At 40.9% G+C, this 26,905-nt stretch overlaps 1 protein-coding gene and 1 long non-coding RNA gene across 8 annotated transcripts in view; one reads left to right on the forward strand and one right to left on the reverse strand.

Moving 5' to 3' along the window:
- LOC125351882 (LIM domain containing preferred translocation partner in lipoma) overlaps positions 1–26,905 on the reverse strand; it is a 645,466-nt gene that overhangs the window by 536,188 nt on the left and 82,373 nt on the right. The window lies entirely within an intron of this gene.
- LOC125351886 lies at positions 1,614–22,535 on the forward strand. Its single transcript, XR_007211042.1, has 3 exons — positions 1,614–1,624; positions 12,353–12,360; positions 21,681–22,535. It is a non-coding gene; the product is annotated as an uncharacterized LOC125351886 (long non-coding RNA).

Raw genomic sequence — 26,905 nt, forward strand, 5'->3', positions numbered from 1 at the left:
CACAGGCTAAGTGTGTGTGTTTGTGTGTGTGTGTGTGTGTGTGTGTGTGTGTGTGTGTGTGTGTGTTCTTTTTAACCTCCTTTACTAGCTAAGCTAAGCCTAAAAAAGAATACAGACAAAAAACAGAAAACACACTGGGCAATCTCACCATCTCCTCAGCGTAGGACACTGACATCTTGCCATTTTTTTGAGCATTTCAGCCCATTAGTAGTCAAAGTGCAATATTCCTTCACCTCTTATGGACCTGGTATAAGGATCCAGTCCTGGCTTGAACTTGGGACCACGATGCTGTCTCTGAGCTTTGCTCAAGGATAGCACTCTGCACTTGAGCCATAGGTCCACTTCTGGCTTTTTTTTTTTCTGGTAGTTTATTGGAGATAAAGAGTCTCTTGGATTTTCTTGCCTAGGCTGGCTTTGAACCATGATCCTCAGATCTCAGCCTCCTGGGTAGCTAGGGTTATAAGCATGAGCCATGCCAGTGTATGGCAAGATTTAATGAGTTTTAAAAAGCATAAAAGAGGTTAGTCCACAGTAAAACCCTTATAAGCCTACATCACATATTACACTCCCCCAAGGATCAGCCATAGTCAATAAATTATTGCTGTTTACATCACTGGTCTTTGCTGTGGTTTTCTCATAATAGCACCAAGCATTTGTAACCATTAAAATTTATGCCTTGTACTGAGGTAGAAGATGCATTGTGCTCCATCTCCTTAAATCTTCCCCTGAACTACTTGTGGAGTCTCCCAGTGAAGCCTGGAATCCTGACCCATTGGTCTGGTCATGTCTCTGCACGCAATTTCCTCTCTTTACATTCACACCCACCTCCGTAGTACAGAGCTCCCAGAAAGCTCAAAGTGAACATGAGGCTGCATAGAGAAGCAAAGGATCTCCACCGCCCCAAAGTAAAATCATCAGTGCTGGAACTAGGCTAGAAAAGGGATTGAAATGCTATACTAAAAACATATTGGTGTTGGTATCATGGTGAACAGACAGCCATAAAAGTTGAAGGTGAGGGGATAGTATTGTTTAATATTAAAGAGGATAATGGCACCTTTGTGCAAAATTGATAAAACTAGTAATCACTGAATTTACCAGGCAGAGGTAATGTGAAACATAGTAAAACAACCTGAAAATATCTTCAATTCATGCAGCCCAGTAACACTTTCACTTGCCTAATAAAGCATACATCCCCAAAACACAAAGCATCTCCACCTACTCACAGAGAAAGTGTAGGGCCCAGTTGTTAGCAGAACACAAGCCTTTTAGCTCCCATTCTCTCTGGATCAGTCTCTCTGCTTTTTACTACTCATTTTCCTCTCTGTCCTCCTCCCAGAACTTGGGCTGTGCTATATAACCACCCTGTAGTAAGCAAAGACACAGCCTGAGTTTCTACAGAGACTGGCAGGAAGGAAGGGAACTCCTCCTGGGTGCCTGCTAAACCACATGGCTTCATCAGAACTTTAACTCTCCAGAGTAGCTCAGAGTGTACAAGCTTGGGCAGATGCTGCTGCAATCAAGAAGTTAAAGCCCAAGCTGGGCACTGGGGCTCACGTCTACAATCCTAGCTACTCAGGAAGATGAGATCTGAAGATCACAGTTCAAAGCCAGCCCACACAGGAAAGTCTGTGAGACTCTTCAATTAACCACTAGAAAACCAGAAGTGGAACTGTGGCTCAAAGTGATAGAATGCTTCACTCTACACTCAGGGACTGTGCCCAGACTCTGAATTCAAGCCCCACAACTGACAAAAAAGAAAAAAAAGAGGAGGAGGAGAAGGAGGAGGAAGAGGAGGCAGCTAAAGCCCAAGGCCTGGGATAAAATATCAAGCAACAAAGGGACTTTTTAATCTCATTTGAGGAAACTAATGTTATGCTTTCAGAAGGGAAAAGAACTTTCAGTAGAACCTTCTCAAAAAAAGAAGAAATATGGGAAGTGTTTGTAACAAGATCACTGTAGTCTGTTAACAACAGCCTGAAGATTTTTGTAAAGACAAAGGGAAAAGTTAGAAACCATGTTCTGTCTTATACAGCAGCAATATATGTAGTCCACTCTGGGCCACAGTTTTGCAATTCTTTTTAACACTTGTGACAGCAGGAACCACAGGAGCTGCCACATCATCCAATTACAGAGAAGGAAACAAACACCTCAGCACTGTATCCCAAGTTCCATATTGTAAGGTATAAGGAAGCTGTGGGATATGCCTCCTGCTGGTCCCCTTTCCCCCACCAAAAGGCCAAAAGTCTAATAGAAGCAGAAAATAAGCCAGGCTGTTTTTGTTTCTTGCAGGTCCTGGGGCTTGAAGTCAGGGCCTAGGCCCTGTCCCTGAGCCTCTTTGAGTTCAAGGCTAGCCCTCTACCACTTGAGCTCCACTTCTGGCTTTTTCTCAGACTTTCTTGCAGGCTGGATTCAAACTGCAATATTCAGATCTCAGCCTCCTGAGTAGCTAAAGATTACAGAAGTGAGCCACTAGTACCCAGCAAGCCAGGCTGTTGAAAGATAGCATCTGCTTAGTTTATGCCTTTCAATTAGGACTACTGGTGAGGCATACAGAGGAAAAAAATAGGAAGAGGTAGGCAATGCATTCATCTGACTTATCCTGAGCATGAAATTATCTGCCAAGTAAAGCCTAACAAGTGTCCAAAAACCATACTTACTGAAATCACAAAGAAAAATTCAAGACCAAGATTTATTTTTGTCTTTTTCAGTTTAAGCCACAGAAAGCATTTGGAAGAATTAGAAAATACTTTCTGTGGGGCTTTTCAAAGGAATGGAAAAATCTCAAGCAAAATTGAAACCTATGAAAACAGAAACTGTAGTGGTCTTGAATATCATCAAATCTAACCCTGCCACTTTGTCATTGACAAAAAGCAGGCCAAAAAGAAGGAGTCTGGCAGTTGGATGGCGGTCGAATTGCACAGAAAACCCATGTCTGCTGACTATAAGAATCATTCCATTCTAGCACCGACTTAAACACTTAGTCCAAATACCACTGACATGTGACTGAAAAGAAAAGGGAAAATAAACTGTTTCTTGTGGCAGACACTTGGAACATTGGCTTCTTTCTCAAGACTTCACAGTTCATGTTCTGCATAACATGGAAATCAAGGAAGGCCCTGTTTTGTCAGCTGTGTGTGCACATTTCTTAGGAATGCATTGTATGTCTGGCATTTTCCCTTAGCTCCCACTCCTGTTCCTCTTTTTGCCATATACGGCACTGAGCTCCAATGTCTGGGTCACAGAACTCAAGCCTTGGATATGAACGCAATCTGCTTTCTGAGCTGTTTGTCTTTACTGGAAACCACTGATTCCATCTAGGAAACATTTACTAAAATGCAGAAGGCAAGAGGAATTGATTCACACCCTGAACTTGGAAAGGCAAAAAAAAAGAAAGAAAAGAGAAAAAAAAGTAATGTTTTCTCACGTTTACCCAAAAGGATACAAATCAAATTCTGATAAGGGAGCAAGGTTAAGTCATGCTGGAAATGTATATGTTTGTCTATTTCTGTGTGTGTGTGTGTGTGTGTGTGTGTGTGTATCTCTGTGTGTATATGTGTATATGTGTGGTATATCTGTGCGTGTCTGTGTCTGTATATATGTGCATGGTATGTTTCTCTGTGATTGTCTATGTCTGTTTATATGCACACACAGAGAGACTCAAATATGTATGTTCCTACCTGGAAAATTGAGGATGAGGATTATTTTAAATGTAGGGGTGGGGTGTAAAAAAGCTGATATTAAGCAATAAACAGGTGCCAATGACTCCTACCTGTAATCCTGGCTACTCAGGTGGTGAGATCTGAGAACAGCAATTCAAAGCCAACCCAGGCAGGAAAGTCCATGACACTCTCATCTCCATTTAACTATCAAAAGACCAACATTGGAGGTGTGGCTCAAATGGTTAAGCACCAGCCTTGAGGGTAAATGCTAAGGGACAGCATACAGGCTCTTAGTTCAAGCCCCAGTACCAGCACTAAATAAATAAATACATGGACAACCAGCCAGCCCATGAGAACATCAGAACATGGGTTAGGGGCTGGGGATATGGCCTAGTGGCAAGAGTGCCTGCTTCATATACATGAAGCCCTGGGTTCGATTCCCCAGCACCACATATACAGAAAATGGCCAGAAGTGGCACTGTGACTCAAGTGGCAGAGTGCTAGCCTTGAGCAAAAAGAAGCCAGGGACAGTGCTCAGGCCCTGAGTCCAAGCCCCAGGACTGGCCAAAAAAAAAAAAAAAGAACATGGGTTAGACATTCACTTTTCTTCAAAGGGTAATTATTTCTTCATGTAGCATCTGTCCTTCAAACTTTTACACATTGCATTTCAGAAGTATAAAATCTCTTTGATATATCCCTGTAATTGTTGTTCCATGTTTAAAGCAAACATTAAGTACTTGTAATTCCATACAACATTTTTTAACAGAATTGTACAAATAGAATCCAATGATCTGAGCAGATCATTGAGTTCTGAGAGATAGCTATTTTGACAGAAGGAGTCATTAAGTTCCAGGAATAGAAATGACTTGCCCAATGGCTCCCAGTTCACAAGGGTAGATGACTCATCATTAAAACACAAAACACATAAAATCTAAAAGAAGAACAAGAAGGGGATAGCATGGATACACCATGACCTCCAAGAGCAAAGGGAGAAAACAGCTACTTGCTAACCCTTAATAGAATGCAGTCCTTGATGATCAGGTAGTCACCCTAAGTCAGCTTTGTTACATGTAGTATAATTTTTGTCTTATTCGTGAGCACTAAAAATAGGCAGGTATCTCATCCTTTATTTGAAAAGTCCCTGTATTCTGGCAGTCTCAATTAGAATCTAAGGCCCATCAAATTCTGTAAACCATGAGCAACTTAAATGGACAGAATCATCCCTACCTTACTGGGTAGTAGAAAAGGCTATATGAGTTTTTACAAGTATCTACCTAGCAATGCTTGACATATAAAGAAGCACTTAATAAATTGTACCTGTTGAAGCATTCATAATTCCTGCCACAGGAGAATGAATGGTTTGGTATAAGAGCATAAACCAGTGAGCCAATGGTTTGTCCTCTTCTCACAATTCTCAACCTAATGATAAATTTGAGCATACGCGTATAATCTTGTTGAGATTCCTTTGCCTTAGGAGTTGTTGTGAGGCTCAAGTGAGATTTTGGCTAGGACAAGCCTTTTAAAAACTGTCTTTCGATGTGAAAATGTGAACTGTGATCATAAAGATCAGCATCTTCATAGAGGAATAGTACCACATGAACACAGGTGCTGCATAGATACCTTCCTCTACCACAGCAAACACAACACTTTAAAACATTCCTTAAATGCCATGTTCTTTTTCTCATAAATGATCTTCAGGCAGAGGCCCAACTCTGAGGCAAGACGCTCCTGAGCCTACCACTTACTTGCCATTTTAGTGTGGTAAATGCCAATGGAGTGAGCTCAGTTGTCCTGAGGTTTCCCAGACGCCCAGGCCCAGACACAGGTGTGGAGCCCTGGGTATGTAAGCAAAGCCCTATTTAGAAGAATCACTGAGTGTGAGCTAGCTCAAATGCCTCCATCAAAGCAAAGTGTCATGCAGGGCCCATCTTCTCGATCTGCTCAGGTTACACTTTTCTCAGCCTTTGAAGGTGGATAAAGAGACAGCAGGATCAAAGACGACAAAGCAGAGATCATCAGGACCCTCAGAGGGCTCGAAGTATCTGCACTACAACAGTCTTCAAGGTGGGGTTCAGGGAAACAATGAGACCTGAAGAGACAACTTGGCCTTAGATGAAGCCTACCGAACCCCATGAAGGATCTTCCTCTGTGTCTTTGTCTGTGTGTGTGTGTGTGTGTGTGTGTGTGTGTGTGTGTGTGTGCGCGCACGCACACCTGTACTGAGGCTTAAACTCAGGGTCCAGGCACTGTCCCTTAGATTTTTGTTGAAGGATGGTGCACTATCACTTGAGCCACACTTCTACTTCCAGCTTTTTCCTGGTTATTTAAGAAATAAGAGTCTCACAGACTTCTTGCCCAAGCTGGTTTTGAAATTCCATCCTCAGATCTTAGCCTCTTGAACAACTAGGATTACAGGTGGGAGCTATGGACACCCAGCTATGAAGTTATTTTTTTAATAAATTATTCCCCTACGCGAGAGAGAGAGAGAGAGAGAGAGAGAGAGAGAGAGAGAGAGAGAGAGAGAGACCTGAAAACACTAAAGGCCCACCAAACTTGCTGTCCAAGATCATATAACCAGGATGTGCCTCAGCAGGACTGGGAAAACAAGGCCTATAAATTTTTTAAAAAGCTCTGAGCAACAAAGCACCTCAGCTGTTTGTCTCTCTCTCTCTTTCTTTCTGCCAAACAAGGATGAGTGGACCATGTCAGCTCTAAACTAGTGTGGCAAAAGGACTTGGAGACGCCTCTAATCTGCCCAGTAACAACAATAGAAAGTGCTAAGTGAGTGAGTCAAGAAATATTTCTGGAAGAGCTACTCAGCCAGAATGCTTAGAGAGCCACCGCATTGCAATAACTCGATCTGGTCCCATGTTTTAGAACACACTTGGGTTTTTAGAACCAAAGAACAAGCCTGGGGATTTTTTTTAAGGCTTTATGGCAGCCAGATAAATAAATAAACACAAAGAAATCTCTCCATGATTCATGGATGCTATTAGTGAGAAAGTTATGCCTGTAATAGAACTTAATTCTCTCTCATTCTCTCTCTCTCCTCTCTCTCTCTCTCCTCTCTCTCTCTCTCTCTCTCTCTCTCTCTCATTCTCTTTACCTCCCTCCCTCCCCCTCATTTCACATCTTCTCCACTTTTGGTAGTGAGCAGTTTGTTATGTATCCAAGGGAAGCGTCTCAGTCTTCGACACTGTACAGCCAATCCATCTAAAAAACATATCATCTGTCTGTGCGGCAGAAAGCCCAGTTGGAATAAGCAAGTTCTGTGCGTTCAACTAGAAAACACTTCTTGTTCTCGCTGTCAAAATAATTCTGTATTAAACTTCTGGGATATGTGACTAATGTGCTTGGAACCTTGTGGAACGACTGGTTTATTTATTTTAAGGAGGGGAGTGTGGCTGCTGCTGCTGGTATGAGTGGTGATAGAGAATGAGGAGGAGGAAGAAAACGGGAGGGGAAGAGAGAGGATGCCGTGGTCTGCTCAGAGGTCACCCCCCTGAGCTCCTGGAACCCCACTACCACACTTCATTACCAGAAGCATGAGAGAAGGAGCAGAAGCAGGCCAGAGTAGAAAAGGAAACACATATAAAAACAACTGTACACATTCCCGAGTTAAGGTTGCCTAACAGTTCCTAAAAAGACTCTGAAATTGAAAAAGTTAAACCGAAACCACACACACACACACACACACACACACACACACACACACACACACACACACACACACCAGAGTAATCCTATCACAGCCCTTTTCCTCCAAGACCCCACTGTAACAGCTCCCCACTGCTTATTAGAAGAGAAGCCCCAACCATTACAGGAGAACTCTGGGGAATTCTATGATTAGAGACAGATGTCTCATCTCCATGTACCTTCCAGATTCAGCCTCCACTCCTCCACTTTTTCATGTGTTTTCTTGCCTCAGCTGTATGCTTTAAAGACTCATCTCCGTTTTCCTCATTTGAGAAAGTGCTATCCATCTCACAAGGCCTAAAACAATACTGCCCCCAGCAAAGCCTTTCCCAGTGGCTCAAACAGAACACCTTGCCCTCCTACTGGGACAATGTGACAACAGACTACACTAACCCCAGCACTCATCACTTTACAACCTGCCTCCAAGTATTATCAGTTGTCTGACATCTATTTATCCACTCCAGGCCACCAGTTCTTCCCAAGAAACCAGTATCCCTGTGATGTATAGGCATCCCTGTGGTGTACAGGCATGTACTCTCTCTCTCTCTCTCTCTCTCTCTCTCTCTCTCTCACACACACACACACACACACACACACACACAAATGAACACACATCGTATACAATCTATCTCAGTATCTTCCCAAGGATCTCCTTTTGAGGCCTACAGACCTAGACCCTCAGCAATGCATACCTACAGATTAACCTTTGTACCCTCCACTAAAATTAAAGAAAGAAATAAACAAAATAAGTCTGAAAAATCTGAGGGGGAAAAGGCCAGGAATTCAATTCATGCCAAATGCCTAGTTTCAGCCCTTTAACTGTTCCCTGCTCGATTCTCTAAATCCAGTGGTAGCATTCATTTCTCCTTTCCTGCTCTGAATCAGACTAAATCAGGAAGGAGGGGTGGCAGGAGCTGAATGCTATAAGGTGATCAGGTACATTGAATTCAAACAAAGCATTTTTATGACATGGCAAATAATGGCAAACAAATCACCTGCTTACTTTGTGTTTTGTTCTATTTCCTGAGACCCCTTACTCTATGTAAAAGAAAAAAGGGAAGGGGGAGGGGAGCAAAGGGAAGAAGGAGAATTGATTTGGAGAATGGAGAAGAACCTGGATCCTGGCAAAACAGTGAGGGGCTGCTACCCCTGGTCTGCCTTCCCAGCCAGTGTCTCCCCTCTGAACTCTGTGGGCTCTCTCTCTCGACTTCCCCTCCCTTGGGGGGGGGAAGGGGCTTGTCTGCCCCTTCCTGGGTGGTCCTTTATCGCTCTCACGTGGGAGCGATGGCCACAGGTAGCCTCGTCTCTCTCTCTCTACTTCCTTCCCCTCGCTTGGTGGGGGGGCGGGGGGTAGAGGCTTGTCCGCCCCTTCCTGGGCGGTCCATTATCGCTCACGCGGGAGCGATGGCCACGGGTAGCCTCGGTGGCTTGTGGTCGCAGGGTGCCCCAAAACCGCCAAGAACGACACGGATGCGCAGGCCCCTGGAGAAAACCTCTAGGGCTTCTGTTTATTCAAATGAGGAGCCTCCCAGATATACCCCAAAGGCGGGCACAAGAGAGGGGCCCCTGATTGGTCCCAAGGGGCTGTCCCTCAAGTGATGTCAGACTTCCTTCTCTTCCTGTTAAAGACAGGAAGGGGAGGGACAGGCTGAGGTCAGCTGTGGCCCCTTAAAGGTGCAGCTGACCCCAACAGAACTCTATCCCAAGTGACTTGGTAAAGGAAGTTTCAGAAAACAAATTTCATTTTCTTTCTCTAAACTACTCCACCTCCCTCCCCAACCTCATTAAAAAACAAAAATTCTAACCTCCTAAAGAGAAGGAAAACTGAGACCCAATGTACTTCACATTTTATACCACTTGAGGAAAAAAGATTTTCTAGGACTGAATGTTTGTGATTCAGAGGATAAACTGACTTTCACTGTTTCTCAACTTCTATAGCTCTTCCCCTCGTCCTTGTCTTCTCCTGTCTTTCTTTGTCCTATAAGTACACACTGCACAAACATGCACGTGTGAACATATACAAAACAGCCTTGCCTTCCTAGAAGGAAACATACCTATACAAAAGATAAGTCTTTCTCTTTTTTTTTCATCCACTTGATTCTCTCTTAAATAAAGTGAAGGCTGATCTTACCAATACATACCCTACCCTCCATGAACATATCTCTCTCATGGAGAGGAAATAAAAGTCCATCACAAACTCAAAAGCAATGTGCAAGCCAGTCACCAGTACTTCATGCCTAGAATCCTAACTAGTCAGACTGAGATCTGAGAATCGTGGTCCAGCACCACCTGGGCAAGAAAGTCTATGAGATTCTTATCTCTAGCCACCAAAAGGCAGGATGTACAGCAGTGGCTCAAGTGGTAGAGTGATAGACTTGAGAGAAAAAGCTAAGAGATAGCATCTAGGCCCTGAGTTCAAGCACTAGAATGGGCACAAATTTTTGTTTGGTTTTGTTTTTTGCCAGTCCTGGTGCTTAAACTTGGGGCCTGAGCACTGTCCCGGGTTTCTTTTTGCTCAAGGCTAGTATTCTACCACTTGAGCCACAGCACCACTTCCGGCTTTTTCAATATATGTGGTGCTGAGGAATCGAACCCAGGGCTTCATGTGTATGAGGCGAGCACTTTACCACTAGGCCATATCCCCAGGCCCCTGGGCACGAATTTTTTTTTAAAAAATGTTTTTAAAGAGTAATGCCCACTGATCTGTATAAGACAGACCTTGCCTCGCTCTGAGAATTGTAGATTTCCTGGATACTACACAAGGCAGTAGACTTGTTCTAAGTCTGCCAAAGGAATGAAAGAATACACAGAGGAATGCAGAGCAAAATAGTGAAGATGCATGTGAGCATGACTAAGGGATACATAAAAGTGGGCCAGCAAAAAAATGACAGAGCTTATGACTACTCAGGGTAAAGGACAGAGTCGCACAGAGGCAGGAATATGAGAGGACTTTCTTAAGAATGGCCACAAGTGTAGTGCCAAGGCAAATTGCTACCAGTGACAGGTAAGAAGGGCATACATTTAATAAGATAATATAGCACTTTCTACATGATGGATTATGAGCTAGTCAATGTTAACCCTTTACAAATACTTAACTCATGGAATCCACCTAACAACCCTATTTCCATTGCACAGATAAGGGAACTGGAACCCAGGTAAAAAGCTACCCAGCAATCTGACTTCAGGGCCTGGCCTTAAATACTACCTTGATACGTCTATATAGTATTTGGCTATTGGGAAGAATGGAACAGAGAGAGCTTAAATGCCAAATAGAAGAGTCTATGTCTGGAAGTGGCACTGTGGCTCAACATGGTAGAGTGCTAGCCTTAAGCAAAAAAGCTCCAGAATAGCTCCCAAGCTCTAAGTTCAAGCCCCACAACTGACAAAAAGAAGAGTCTCTGTTCTGTTCTACAAAGAGAAAGAACATTATAGGTCAGGTTTAAATGCAATGAATAATTTGGCATTCAAATTAAGACTGACTAGAGCTAGTGAATGGATTACAGAACAAATGATGAATCACCCTACATCACCCCCTACCTTCTGCCTTGTCACACACTCATAAGTCACTGTTTCACTGATATGTATATAGTCCAGCAGGATATGCAGTAATTCTTTAGTGTGTATACTCAGTCTCTGAAATGGTATTTATTTATTTATTTTACTGGAATAGTTTGTTCCCATCTGGTTTCCAGTCCAAGAGTTTCATGGAACCTGCCATACGGGGACGGCAGGGCTGCAGTCAGAAGTGAATGGCCTCTTAGTCTGGCCAGAATGCTCCAAGGGGCAGCATTGTACATGTACTGAATAGTCACAAAAATAGCTCAGCTAAAGGACACAGAAAAAAAAAATCCTGCGTTCTTTAGAATTGACGTGTTTTTCCCTTTCTCCCTCTGCCAGTACTTCTATGACCTAGTAAGGAGCTATCACTGGAGAATGGAAAAAGTGCTGAAGAAAATCAAGAAACCTAGAGTTGAGTTTACACTGTCACTTTCTGGAAGTGGGCTTGGACAAATACTGAACTCAGTCTTCTGAACTATAAAATGAAATTCCAGTTATTTGTCTACTTTCTGGATACGTGTGTGTGTGTGTGTGTGTGTGTGTGTGTGTGTGTGTGTGTGTGTGATATGAGGATATCTCTCAAAAAATATACAAATATATTTTGGTTAAGATAACATTTTACTGTACCAACACTGGGGCTTAAACTCAAGGCCTTGTACTCTTCCTTGGCTTTTTTGCTCAAGGCTGGCACTCTACCACTTGAGCCATACCTCCACTTCACGTTTTTGGTGGTTAAACAAAGATAAGAGTATCATTAACTTTGCTGCCCAGGCCACTTCAATTTATTATCCTCAGATCTCAACCTGCTGAATGGCTAGTATTATAGGTATGAGTGACCAGCCTAGAGGAGATAGAATTTTTTAAATCTCAAATCCTAACAAAAAAAAATTTACATAAAGTAGATCTGAGAACTAGGTTATAGAGGATAAGTTAAGACTTTAAAACCTGCAGCCATCCAGCAAAATCAACTTCCATAAAATGAAATGTCACAGTACTTACCTGTGAGTGGATGGATTATAGGTAGATTTCATTTTCATTACTTTTACTATTTAAAAACACAATTTTTCATATCAACATAATTATTCATTGATTTCATTAATAATAAGAATCATGCTTGCAGGAACTACCAGGAGTCAGGCTGCTCATGGGCAAGGTGAGATGAAGAATTCTCATGCTTGCAGACCATCATCAACTCTGGGCTATGTCTCCAGCTCCCATGGCACACACGGCCTTTTTGGTACAGCCACTTCACTCAGACAAGGAACCCCAAAGGGGCAGAAACACCAGAATTCAGCACCATGTCTGACACATTTTAGCACTTACTCAATATTTCCTAAATTAACAAATGACCTTTCTAAGAATCACTACAGGGACAAAGCCAAATATACCTAAACAAATATTTTAATAATGAAGATATACATGAAATAAAACATTGCCAGTCCTTAAAGTTGAGGCTGGGGAAAAGTCTGCAACCATTAAAAATGGCATAGACCTATGTCCTGATATAAATTTATATATTTATATCCATAGCCATAATTTTTTTTCAAGTGTTGAGCATTGTAGCACATATTTAAAATCCTAGTCACTAAGGGCCATTGCTCAGAAGGATCATTTGAACCCCAGAAGTCAAAACGGCCTGGGCCACAAAGCTAAATCACAGAACAGCATGTAGCTAGTCATGAGAACTATAAGTGGGTCATTCATATACATGTGCTGCATTTGTCCACTTATGCATGTGTGTATATATGTACAGAAACACATATATATTATCTGAATAATATCTTTGTAATTAGGATGGCACAAGAAAGAGACTAAAGATATTTCTAGGAACTTTAACAAGTATTATTACTGCAGAATGAATCTGGAAAGGTTTTCATTGTCTTCTTTGTACTTTCCTACCCTGTTCAAATTCTCTTTAATGAAACTGTAAAGTGTAAACTCTAGAAACAAAAAAAAAAAAAGGAAAAGAAGAAAACTTACACAAGAGAAAAGAAAGGAAACCACCTGCCAACCCCTTTGTTTGGCCAAAGACATTTTATGCACACAATGTTATTGCTTGGCCTGGTCAGGAGGGGTGTGTGTGTGTGTGTGTGTGTGTGTGTGTGTGTGTGTGTGTGTGTTGCTAAATATAGAGGAAAAGGTTTAAGCAGGCTAAACATACATTCTACCACTCACCTCCTCAGACCCTTCTTTTCTCTCATCCCCTACTCTTAAAAAAAAAAAAATCACCTTTTCCTCCTGTTTTATAACTTAGCTGATATCCATTACTACATTTTGAAGACAGTGAGCCTAAATAGAAAGACAAATCCAGGCTTTGGATGCCTTCCTATAAAGGAGCAAGAGCTTCTGGGCCTCTTAGAAAAGGGATTCCCACTGGGAAGAGAGGTGGTCCCTGACATTGTACCCTCTTGGTGAGGAGATGATTTGTGTCCTGGTCCCTCCCAGCCCTACACAGATACGCTCCACCATATTCCACAAGCACTGTTTTCTTAAACTTTAGCTCCACCAATTTCAACTGTAATGTAGCTTTCCTCACACAGCTGTTGTTGAGGCACGGTCGCTAAAAAAAGACAACCAAGCACTCCAAAAATATTAGGTGCTTAATCACAGTGCAGCCATGAGGTCCTCGTTGGCACTGTAGCAAAGGTGACAGTATCTATTTTAGTTTAGCTTCAATGCTGATAGTAATAATAATAATAATAATAATAATAATAATGGCAGGGGCGCTGTACCTCACACCTGTAATCCTAGCTAGTCAGGAGTCTGAGATCTGGGTAACTGCAGTTCAAGTTGGCCTAGGCATCAAAGTCCTTGAGACTCCATCTCCAATTAGCCAACAAAACGGCAGACTAGAGACATAGCTCAAACATTAGAGTGTCAGCCATGAGCAAAAAGAACTATGCAAGAACACAAGGCCCTGAGGTCAAGCCCCAGAACTGGCACAAATAATAAAAATAAATAATAATAGTAAACAGCCCATCTGTAAGACACACTGGCCTTTCTACCAGTTATTAAAAGTACAAACAAGTAAATTCCTTGTTCTAAGCATAGAAATCCTTATTATTATGTACTGCTAAACCAGGGTTTCTAGAGGTAATTTTCTTTTCTAACTCTGGTCTATGTTTCCTGAACTTCCTAAATTGAGAATTTTTTTTTTTTTTTTAGTTGACTGGTTGTTTGGTTTTGCTGGTCCTGGGGTTTGAACTCAGGAACTGGGCGCTGTCCCTGAACTTTTTATTCAAGGCTAGGACTCTACTACTTGAACCATAATAGCTCTACTTTTGACTTTCTGGTAGTTAGTTGGAGATATGGACTTCCTCAGATCTCAGCTTCCTGTGTAGCTAGGATTACAGGCATGAGCCATGGTCCCCAGGTTCACTGTTTTTATACTTAAATGTGTAGGTATGAGAGAGACAGAGACAGACAGGGAGAGAGAAAGAGAGAGAGAGAGAGAGAGAGATTGAAAAAGACACATCACATCAACAACCAGCACCATGAAGAAGGCAGGCTCTGCCTCCACAGTGTTAGACAGGAGCCTTCCTTGTCCACGAGCCTGCAGGGACTGGCCTGTAACTAGGTCACTGGATTTCGCTCTCTCACAGTAGAGCATTTCCAAATGCTCACCAAAGCTACCAAGAGCTGAGGAGGTGAACTCTCCTCCAACTGTTATGATGAACTAAAAGTAACACATTTATTAAAATATATATTTATTTTAGGGAATGCGTCCCATATTCTTGGCACAACAGAAAGCTGCCAAAACTGAGAGGCTACCCCACCCTGGAGAAGCTGACAATAGTAGAAAGGAGGAATTAGACACATGCGTAAATAAGAATAGCTGGAAGTACAAAGTGGTAAATTCTAAAAGTATTCCCACTCAAAGCAGTGCAGTGGTGCTAGGAAAGGGAAAATTACTTATTTCTAGCTGCTGGAATGATAATGGCTTCAGAGTTAGCATTTCAGCAGAACGAGACAAGGAACAAAGGCAGATTGGGGTGGCTTCCAGGTCAGGATATGGTTCAGCTGGCTAGAGCTCAGGGACAGTTAAGAGTGGCCTCAATTCTGGTGAGACCAGTAAATGCCATGCTGGGGAGTTTGGGGGTATCTGCATAGCAGCAAGGTGTAATTTTTCTATATGTACACTGTGTGCTATAGCAATCCTTCACATTGAAACTATTCTTTTTATGTGCAATGGTACATTAGGGTAGTAAAACAAAAAAAGTAAAGAGAGTACAAGCAAATATCTGAGCTGATATGAACTGAATAAGCTATGTCCCAGAGGAAGACCATTAGAAATGTTAGAAATATGACAACATCATATCAACATATACCCACACGCTTCAATGCTGACAATCTAGCTAGAGAAGGACAGAACGGGTTAGGATGGAGGGTAGGGAAGATGGCAGAAAGCAGCAGTTGTCTTTTGTTGCCTCTCAGTGACACAGTTCAAAGTGGCCCCTTGTTCACTTTTGGGGCCACTCATTTAACACCGTGTTCAGTCTTGGACGGAGCACCCCTCTGAAGCCTTAGCCTCCTCGGCTAAAATTAGCTCTCTGTAAGTAAGCAGAAGAGTCACTGAAATGACAGCATTGTAAAGGTTCATTAAAGTCAGAAAGAAGAAAAACAATAAAAAACAAAAAAGCATACAATACTAGAAAAACAAAGGAGAAGGGGCTGGGGATATAGCCTAGTGGCAAGAGTGCCTGCCTTGGATACACAAGGCCCTAGGTTCGATTCCCCAGCACCACATATACAGAAAACGGCCAGAAGCGGCGCTGTGGCTCAAGTGGCAGAGTGCTAGCCTTGAGCGGGAAGAAGCCAGGGACAGTGCTCAGGCCCTGAGTCCAAGGCCCAGGACTGGCCAAAAAAAAAAAAAAAGAAAAACAAAGGAGAAAAAAAGAAAGCTTTCTATTTTAAAAGCAGTGGATAATGTCTAGAATCCCTGGGGGGGGGGGGGGGGAACATTTTTTTTTTTCAATAATGATACCAAGAGTCCCAGTCTAGCCCATTCAAACTAGAATCTGGAGATAGGGCCCAGGCATAGTTATAAAAAGCTCCCAGGTGATGACTTTAATATGCAACCGGGGTTGATTGTCACTGCTAAAGATTTGGATAAAATGCTCAAGGGAAAGGGAAAAGGGAGAAACAACTAACTAATCGTTCCGTTATCACAAGAAAACTAGGGAAAAGCCAGCTCATTCTCTTTCCATAGTTGCTCTCTGGGCTTGTTAGTGGATGTCACCAGAGAATCAAGAACAACAGAATGCACGTTGAGGGGCAGCACTAGGCTTGCCATATGGTGAGAGGATGGGGCAAAGGAGAAGTGCATGGAATTCTATCCAGCCCTATGTGTGGCAGTGCTGTATGGGACATAAGCTTTACAAGGAGGCAGAACTTCAGCTCACTCCTAGCTTTGCCCTATCAGGTCGCAAGCCTCCATTTCCATATTTGTGTCCACAGTGAAAAAAGTCAATGTAATTATTGAGCAAATAAAACCAAAATGAAGTGGTCCTCAGATTGTGTTCCATAACCAAGCTAGACACTAAAAGCAAAGATGAGAAATATATAGGAGAAGGGGTAAAAAGGAATTTCCTATTTCATAAACCTGAAAAAGTCTTATTTACATTTCCAATGTCAACTAGTAACCGGCCTCTTTAAACCAATGTCAGTGTGCTTCATGTACTCACATCTCCCAGCAAATATGAACTTCCTTGTTCAGTTAGTCTCATCTTCCCAAGGCTCTGACCTTACCTAACAGCAGAACAGCCAAGCTGAAAAGTGACCTCAGGAGATGACAAGACCATCACCCTCACTGTGCAAATAAGAGAGAACACCAAGACTTGCCCAGGTCTGCCATCCAGAAGGTAATCAATATTAATTAAACAGAGAAGTCATTAGGTATCAGAAGAAAAGTATAAACACAACCCAGTTAATGACTTTCAAGCACTTTTTCTCATAAGACATAGGTGTGTGCCAGGGACAGTTTTAGAGCCAAGGCTAAGAGCTAGGTCTATGGAAATAGAATAACAGTGCATAGAGTTTCAAGATGGAGTCAGTATTCACACTCCACAAGTCTCATATGCCTCAGATACAATTCGCATTGCTTTTCTAAGCCTACGATTTCCTCTTTTAATGAACTGAGATGCCTTGACTTTCTCAAAAGTTACAGGAAGATTACTGCACGATGATCTGATTTGTAAACTGATGGATAGTAAATAAATGTGAGAATTTTTTTTATCCAATCTGGCCTTGCAGTATCCAAATGTATACATTTGTACTCCCATATACAAATGTATAAAGATTCACTGATAGAAGATTGGACTGACTACCCATTTAGAGTAAGTGCCAAATGACTAAATGTTAAAAATCAATGTCAAGCTGAACAGGAGGCTAAAATCTATTATTGTCCTCATCTGAACTTCTGTGATATACAAATAAATATAAAAGTTTTCCTGAGCAAGAAATATTGATGGGACAAGTCAGCCATTCTATTTTATCTTCAAAAAACATGAAATTGTTCAGTAGGCCTTTGCCTTCAAAAATTCATGGCCTGAAGTAGTATTAAATGTCTAAAAATTAAAAAGTTTTTAATAGCTACTCTGTTTAATAACACAAGTAAGTTCATCAAGCAACTCTATAAGTATCAGTATTATAGAATCTCATTTCATAAGTGTTTTGATTCCAATTTAGTTTTATAAACACTTATTAGCTAAAGAATAAATATGATGTTTTTCCCAGAATACCTAAACAATACATTCAATTAACTAAGATTTAACTAACCTAATATTTAGACAAACTATCTCTCTATTTGAAAGTGCTTAATTGATTGTTTTTCCCTTAAAACAACTTTTACAATCATCATTAAATATTAAGACATTGTACTCTTACAATAATATGCACCTTAATATTTCAAATGGATTAGACAGCTTTAGGATTAAACTTTCTGGCCCAGGCTGGCTTCAAGCTACAATCTTCAGATCTCAGCCTGCTGAGTAGCTAGCAGTATTGGCCTTAGCTAACAGAGCCTAGCATATCTTGATTTTTAGAGGAAATATAACATGAAGAAAAACTAGACTTTTCATTGCATGTATATCAAAATGAATTTGACATTCTACTAAGTACGACAGCTGAAAGAATACCCAGTCTAGCACTGGAGAGAAACATGTACACAACTCATCATTACAGTATTCAGAAAGGGTTATGTTTATGGACGGAGTGTATGCCCTGGCAGTATGACAAAACACTGTAGGCAAAAATTGAAGCTATTTGCCCAGAGCTTATGAAAACCTTAAAAAGTTGGGTGCTGGTAGCTCACGCCTATAGTCCTAGCTACTCAGGAGGCTGAGATCAGAGGATGACAGTTGAAAGCCAGCCTGGGCAGGAAAGGCTATCAAGACTCTTATTCCAATGAACCACCTAAAAAACGGAAGTGGAGCTGTGGCCCAAAGTAGTAGAGAGCTAGCCTAGCCTTGAGCAAAAAAATCACGGGGACAGTGCCTCGGCCCTGAGTTCAAGCCTTATAACCAACCAACAAAAAACAAAAGGAAAACTTAGAGAAAGGGTAATGCTCTGGCCTGACCTATAAATGGAAAGCACCATGCTTCATGGCTATCCACACCTGACTCTTAGTCTCACTTCTGCAATGACTAGCTTTGTGAGCTGGGAACCTAACACAGAATCTCTGAATCTACATTTCTTCATCTGTCATGAACAGTACCTACTGTGAGTCGATGTTGGAAACATTGTACAGACATCTAGTAAAGAAACATTCAGCTTACTCCTGGGGAGAGCGCTTTCTGTTCCTTTCACAGGAAGAATCCACACTGCAGATGTACTCGCCAATTGCAGCACGGCTTGTGCTATGACATGATGTACACGGTGCCAAAGGAACTAAGATGCTTTCCACATCTCCACCAACGCACGTCAAGAAGCCATGGCAAGAGCAGAACATAGGAAAGCTACTGTCACACTTTACATCTCCTTTGGCATGAGGTAGACATAAGCTAGGTATGAGGATTTTTCTGCATTTACAGGACAGTGACAGGAGAGCAACTCTGTAGTGATGAAGAATAGAGCATAGTTAAGCCTTCAGTGGTTTAAATATATAGGCATTCATTGTTGAGTCCACTTGACAAGCCATACTTCAGTAGCTATTACCCTAAGTAAGCTAGACAGGACATATTTTTACCTGAGGACTTCAGGAAGAATATGGAAGGAATTCTGCCCTCTAGATCTTGTGGGCATGGAATTGTTGGTGCCTGTGGAACCAACCAAGAAAAGTTCACCTTTAGAATGCTTTGCCTGGTTCTTCCTCCACCATTCAATGACTATGATAATCAATTCCATTTCTGCCACATCTGAGGCAATGTGAATATACCAGCAAGCCAATTATTGAAAGACCCTGTTCCTAAATGTGCATGAATGGCATTCAGTTCATCAAGGGCTACCTCAAGCATCTGACTTAATGCCGACTTTCTTCCCCATCACATCACTGAAACTCTGATCTGCTGTTTTTAAAAGGGGGTAGGGAGTTTCAGGCCTGAACTGATGAGGAACAGATGCAAATCATGCTGACCACATGATAAAGGGAGACTCTGTCTCAGAAGCAGCCCACAGTGCCAAATCACAGTAGGAGACACCTACTGAACTGGAAAAGTCTTACTGAATTCTTCCTGCCCATATAAGGGTACCTTTATCTGAGTTCTAGACTTTTCCTTTGTAGTTTTAGAATATATCATAAGTAGTATATAACTTCTTAAGAAAAGGTGGGCAAATCCCTTTCCAGTTTAATGCCTTGTTTCTTAAATTTAATGTTTAAATTGTTTTCTTAAAATTTATCACTGATTGAGAAAAACATATGTGGCACAGCTGGCTCTGAACAAGACAAAGGTGACATAAGCACAGCTCAACTTTACTTAATACAATGTAGACATTAATAAAGATTAACTATTGAATGTTCCAGTACATAAAAAGTATAAATATTGGTTTTATTGTTAAAAGTACTGGACCTGGTTTAGAAAACAAGCCACAGAACAACAGTCCACAGTATACATACCAAACACACACAGCCATGCACACACACAATATTCATTATTACATCATTTTAGATAACAGGAGTACATATGATTTTGATTTTGTTCGTGTGTGTGTGTGTGTGTGTGTGTGTGTGTGTGTGTGTTGTGCATGGCATTTTTCCAAGTATTATACAAGAATGAATTAGCTGTATATTTAGAAAGAGCACCACTAGGTCATTTTGGATACAAAGCAGAATAAAATTCTAGAGATAGAAATTGGCCATAAAAGAAAAAGAACTAACAGGCTCAAAATTTTGAGCCCACCAGAAGCTGCAACACTCCAGGTCCTTTACTACAAGGGATGTCTGACTGTCTGTGTGAATATGTGCATGTGTACACATGTGTACCCCCACTTCTATGCCTGGGCACATATGCACAACTGAGACTTGGTAACTTAAGGTATGGAATTCTTACTGGGATCCTTGGGGGAATGGGAATATGGGTGTGGGAAGGTGTGACAATTTCCAAGAAACAAATGTCCTTTGTCAAAGTGGCTTAAGATGAAGTACATACAGCAAAGCTGCATGGTTGCTGATCACCTAGCAGAGGAACAATGCACAGAATACCACATAGGAATCCAGGGGAAATCTTGCAATGAAAAAGGGGAATGGAGTACTCCCAAAAGTAGGCCTGCGCTTGTGAGTTTCATGACTTCTCCCAGGAGCAATTCCAGTGTGGATTCCTGGGTGCAAGCACCAAAGAGTAAATCACTCACTCAACAATGACTCACAATCCTGAAAACTGTAGGGAGGCCAAAAAGCTACATACAACTCTTTGCAAACATGTTTATCTAATTTTTAGACTAAAAGGAAGAATCTGTTGTTTAAAAACATCTATATTTGAGGGAGTGAACCAAACCACAAGCACTACAACAAGCCAAATGAGAGCTGACAGCAACAAGCTTGAAAATACTTAATAAACACCTTCAGGCCCTCTGGTAGGTGTTTGCACCGTGTTAAAGAAAGAAAAAGGTAGTCTGTGTCTTCAGATAGTTTAACTCTGAAAGAATATATATAGAAAATAACAATGATAACAATAAATCATGGAGTAGATGTGGAATTGGAGCACTAGCCACCTTAAATGTACAATAGTATTAATGGCATTAATGGATGTTGGGGTGGGGTGATGAATTTTTGTTTGTGATCAAATAAATTTGATAGCCATCCAGAGAGCTGTGATGAGTTATACAGCCAAGAAATAGATCTAAATTTGCTTAAGCTAGCATTCCACAAATATGTATGATCGCAAAAAAAACAGACTTCACAAATGCTTGCATACAATAGTGCAGAAAAGACTAACATGGCTGTGTCATTAAGTTATCACCAGATGAGTTCTTTTTTTGAAAAGACCAGCAAGTTTATTGTGCTTTCTACAAAAATTTAAAACAAGCTGTTATGTGTTCACTCTTAAAGATATGAAAATCTATTTATTTGAAATTGACCATTCCCCCAAAATCCAGACAAAAGAGATTATTCAACATTCCAGGGAATTACAGGTATATGAAGCCAACTCACTACTCCCCTAAAACTTCCAAGTTCTATTTGTCACCTACAGTGAGCAGAGCTCATCCAGTAGAAACACAGGCAGTGGAAGAGCAGGTGAACGGGAGCCTGGGTAAACATGATCCACATGTTCACAAAAATGTGCAAGGTCAAATCCTCCCCTCAGGCAAGATTGGCGGGGGAGAGGGGCCCAGGCAATCCCTAAGCCACTCTTTTGTTTTAAATCCCTTTTCTCTCAAACACACTAATCATTTGTTGATCAAAGAAATGGACCAGAGAATAAACCTGTGAAAAGTAAAAAAGTCCTGATTTGAAAATAAAGAGATCTCACACATGATCTAGCCAGGACTTCACTTTTTTCCAATCTGCCTTCTCCAGTATTCACTAACATGCTCACCCATACATACTTATTGTGTAGGTTAAGAAATAATCATCAGTAGCTGGGTGTGGTGATGCATAAGCACAACTCCCACACTCGGGAAACAAGAAGCTCAAAAATCCAAGCATCACCTTTGAACCATTCAAGTACTGTTTGCACAGGGGAGGCGGAATGAGGGGAGGACTGAGAATAAAGTGGAGGGGTTGAGGGGTTGATTTCCTCAAAGAATACTTTGCATTATCACAATGAAATACTCTCCAATTCCTGATATATGCTAATTCAAAAGTAAAATATTAAAAAGTAACTCACAATCTCAAAGAATGAGAGCAAAGGTATTTTCTTACTAAAATTGTGTTGGAACAGAAAATAAGTCATTTGGAAAAAGAGAAAATAAATCCATTTCTCTTCGTATGCACAGAATAAACTATAAATGAATGAGGTCTAGAGGTGATAAATTAAACTGTATAGGAGTTGGCAACAATAATTCTGACAAAACTACAGAGGTATGAAAATTAAATAACTACCTGGTCCTCAGCTTGATTGCATACTGTGGGAGTAGGGGGGTGATCCTGTCAAAAGCTTAACTAGACCAATCGACAAAGGAGAATTACACACAGTAAATAACAGCACTGCAGCACCCAGAGGATATGAATATATCCTTAACTTCCTTATTCTAAGAAAATAACACTTAGCATTTAAGGGTAGATTGTCAAGTTTTATGTAATTCATTCTCAAAAACCTAGCAAATAAAAATTAAAAAGATGTGAGCCAGGCTCACGCCTGTAATCGTAGCTACTCAGGAGGAGGCTGAGGTCTGAGGATCACAGTTCAAAGCCAGCTGGTCAAAAGAGTCCATGAGACTCTTATCTCCAAAACTGGAAGCGGTACTATGGCTCAAGTGGTAGAGCACTAGCCTTCAGCACAAAGAGGCTCAGGGACAGAGCCCAGACCAAGTTCAACCCCAGTTCCAGCCCCCCACCCAAATTATATATATATATATGTATGTATGTATATACATATATATAATGTATATATAAATTAGATGTAGAAATAAAAAGGAGAATGATGAAACTAGCAAAATAAAAGTTACCAACAGATGACTTTGGTAGTACTGAGGTTTGAACAAAGGACCTCATGCTTGTTAGGAAGGTGCTTTTCTGCTTTACCAAAGTCTCTAAGCAGTAACAGATGTCTCTGAGTAAAACAGATGGTGTTACCTGGACTATGCTTACATTGAAACTTCTTTAAAAGTTTGAAATCATACTCAAGAGGCTGAGATAGATCTGAGGATCGCTGTTCAAAGCTAGCCAGGCAGAAAGCTACATGAGACTCTTTAACACCAAAAAGCCAGAAGTGGGGCTATGACTTAAAGTGGTCGAGTGCTAGCCTGGAGCAAAACAGCTCAAGGACTAAGCCCACATCCTGAGTTCAAGCCCCATGACTGCCCCAAAAAAGTTTGAAGTCATAAAATATAAGGAAAAACTATACCTTAAAAAAATGCACTAGTGGAGAATTAGCTCTGTTTTCTAACTGGATTGACTGGAAGTTAATTCATTACACAGACTATTTATGCATATGAATGTACAAACAGAGTATATATACATTTTTCAGAGCTACATTTTTAAAGCTTGCACATTTTCATTTCTTAGCATAAAATAAATTCTGCAATTTCCTCTCCTAAAACAGCTGGAGGCAGACAACACCCCACATGTCCAACACCATGCTGGACATGTAACTAGAGCGACAATGACAGTACTTGTAGGTCAGTTCAAACCTCTGAAATTCCAGTTCACTATGCTTGCAACCTGAGCACACTATTTCCCTTCTAGAAAGTACAAGTTTAGAGTTGGAAGATGAGCTATATCCAACAACATAATAGCTAGCATCAATTTTTAAAAACCTATTAGCAGTGGCCTTTGGGGTTAAATACAGTATTACCAAATGCATTGAAGGGGAAGCAGGACACTCCTTTCCTTGTCAAAATATGAATTAGGTCACGTGTGCCCCCCTCCACCACACCTGAACTTCCAGTAGAAGAAAAAAAACATAATGAGTCAGGCCATGGAGACTCCTTCTTGAATAAGTTTGGAGGGGGAGGGAGGAAGAAAAAGATATGAAGGTTAGACATTATGAGGTCAAGAACCATCATCTGAATGGGACTTGATGTTTAAACAGAAGCAGGTAAAATATCAGGGAAGGCAGCAAAACCTGCAGCACTCGGATGCCAAAACAGGCTCTTGCTGACTGAAAAGATATATAATTAAAAGTTATACTGGAGCTGAATAGTGGGTATTGTTCCCTTCCAAAAAGCATTAAAATATAAAGGTCAGTTAGCTTAAATGGTATTTTATTGCACATACTTTAAAAAGACCTTGGACAATTAAAGCAATGAAACATATTCCATGCTATCATTTTTAAACATTCTTAGACGCATAATAAATGAAGCACATCCCAATGTAAAAACTGTTAACTCCTTCCTCTTCCTTCATTTCAAGGCTGCTAAACCTTTTCACTGGAATTTCTGTGGTACTCTTGTTGTTTGGGTGAATTGGTTTCTTTGTGGGGTACAGTACTGGGGTTCTAACTGGGGAAGGCACTCTACCTCTTTCTTGAGCCACACCCACAGGCTAGAGCAGTTTCTTGATTGTCAGCAGTCTTCACTTGCATATAAGGAAAGTAATAACTCAAAATTGCAGCCTATAAAGTAAGATGTGAACAACTAAAATACCATTAAAGAAGCGCATCAAAAAGAAAAAAAAAAATCAAGACTGGATCAATGGTTCTCAACCCTGAGGAGCTATAATAGGAGACTGAAGTTCAGGTTCTTGTCACACACACTGTGATTCAAGTGAGCAGTTTAGGAACCAAGCATTTTTCTAATCCTTTGGAGATTTCAATAGACTATGTCTGCAAACCACTAGACTAAAAGATCCTAAATCTCTTTGCAGCCCATAGGTTTCCAGGAAGACCTTCCTCCTTCTCTTGCTATACAGCATCCTTCAACTAACACTGACAATATCTTCTTATCTCTTACCCCAGCAACATTTCCAAAATAATAAAACAGAACAAAACCCACAAATTTCACCAATCCAGAGAAAAAATAATTACAAGTTTAATTGCCCTAGCTTAAAATGGTTTAAAATAATGACAAAACAATTTCACCAATCTATAAAAATTTAATAAAGTTTAAAATGTTTCATATGTCAATAAAAGTTTCATCCAACTTCTTTACATTGCATAAAACAATTCCTCAATTTTTGAAGGTATTGTTTTTCTCCCAACTAATCTATAATAGATGAAATTTCTAAAAATCGCCTCAGCTTTTGTTTTTCTACCACAACACCTGAAAATTAGTACCTTGGATATATATATATATATTGTGATCCTGACAGAATTAGAGAACCCAGGCAAGAGGCCTTCTCCACAGGTCATCAGACAGCTCCTTCCTTAAAGCAGGAAAGAGCTCACTACCCCATTTCACAGACAGGTCTAATGAGGTTCACAAGATTCAAGTGGCTGGAGCTCAGTCATTCTCAGGCCTCCACACTGGCTAAGCCAAGTCTGTTAGTATAGACTGATTTGAGTTCATGTTCCAGTTCCCCTGAGTGACTGAAGACCTCAGGAATCCCTCCCCACAGGCCTCACTTCATCAATCTCTAGAACAGGAAGATGAGCACTGATCAATTTCTCTTAAATGGTCACAAAACGAAAGAAAAGCATTAGATACCAGTAAATGTCAAAGTTACTTAACTGATCAGAAACCTTGAGCTATAGATTCAGTGTGACTAAGATTCCATTTCCCCATTTACAAAGTAAGAATAGTAATCATATGCAAGTTGAAGAACTCAAATAATTCATTTAAATCATGATAAGCCCTCTTTCTTGGTGTATCCCCCATATCAGATGCTAAGGATGAGCGGAGGTATTCGTTCTGCTTCTCATGACTCCCAGATTGGTGCCCACTTCCAGAGAAAACTTTGATCCTAAGAAGCAAGTGTCTGAGATAGTAAGAATTTTTTAAGATGCAACTCCCTGTGTAGGCTGCTGAAATGAACAAAATACAGAAAGTCAGCAGAGAGGTCAGGTAAGTGAAACGAAATACAATTGGTATGTAATCTATGAAGAGGAAGAGTTCCCCATGATTACATTTCAAAACACCAAGCGTGATATGTGAGAAAGGGCAGAAGATGTTAATCACAAACAAATTAGTGAAATAAATTTCAGGGTGTCTGCTTTCCTAAAGAGTTCTGCAAGTTATTGAAGCTGATGATTACAGAAGGTGGTGGGTCATCATTCCTACCTGAAGGATGCAAAAAATAAACCGAGACCTAGAAATTACTATCTCTTCCTAATTTAGTGCTAATGAAAAAAAGAAAATGGAGAGACTTGTTTAATAATCTCATTTCTAGATAAAGGAATAGATAGGGATAAAGAAACTGCCCGTAAAGACAAACAATTGAGCAGATAGAACACCCCAGGAATAATCTAAGCCATTTCTTCATTAGACAATCTGCACATCGTTTCACATCATTTTATGGCTTCAGACAAAAAATAAAATAGAAACCATATAACTATTCCAAAAATTATAGTCAAAAAGCAAAAATCTATTTTCTTCATGAAATAGAATGTTTTTCAGAAACACACAAATGCAAAGTTAACCTGATTTTTTTTTTTAAAAAAAGTGGGGAGGCCAAACACTGGTGTTGCATGCTTATACTCCTTAACTACTCAAGAGGCTAAGACATGGAGTCTGAGGTACAAAGCCAGCCCAGGCAGAAAAACTCCTGGGACTCTTATCTCCAATTAATGACCAAAAAGCCAGAAGTGGAGGTATGGCTCAAGTGATAGAGGGCCAGCCTTGAGCAAAAATAGCCAAGTAAGGACACAGAGAACTGAGTTCAAGCCCCAGGACCCACACTAGGGAGGGAAGGAAGGAAGGAAGGAAGGAAGGAAGGAAGGAAGGAAGGAAGGAAGGAAGGAAGGAAGGAAGGAAGGAAGGAAGGAAGGAAGGAAGGAAGGAAGGGAGGGAGGGAGGGAGGG

This window comes from Perognathus longimembris, chromosome 5, assembly GCF_023159225.1.
Source record: "Perognathus longimembris pacificus isolate PPM17 chromosome 5, ASM2315922v1, whole genome shotgun sequence".
NCBI lineage: Eukaryota > Metazoa > Chordata > Mammalia > Rodentia > Heteromyidae > Perognathus > Perognathus longimembris.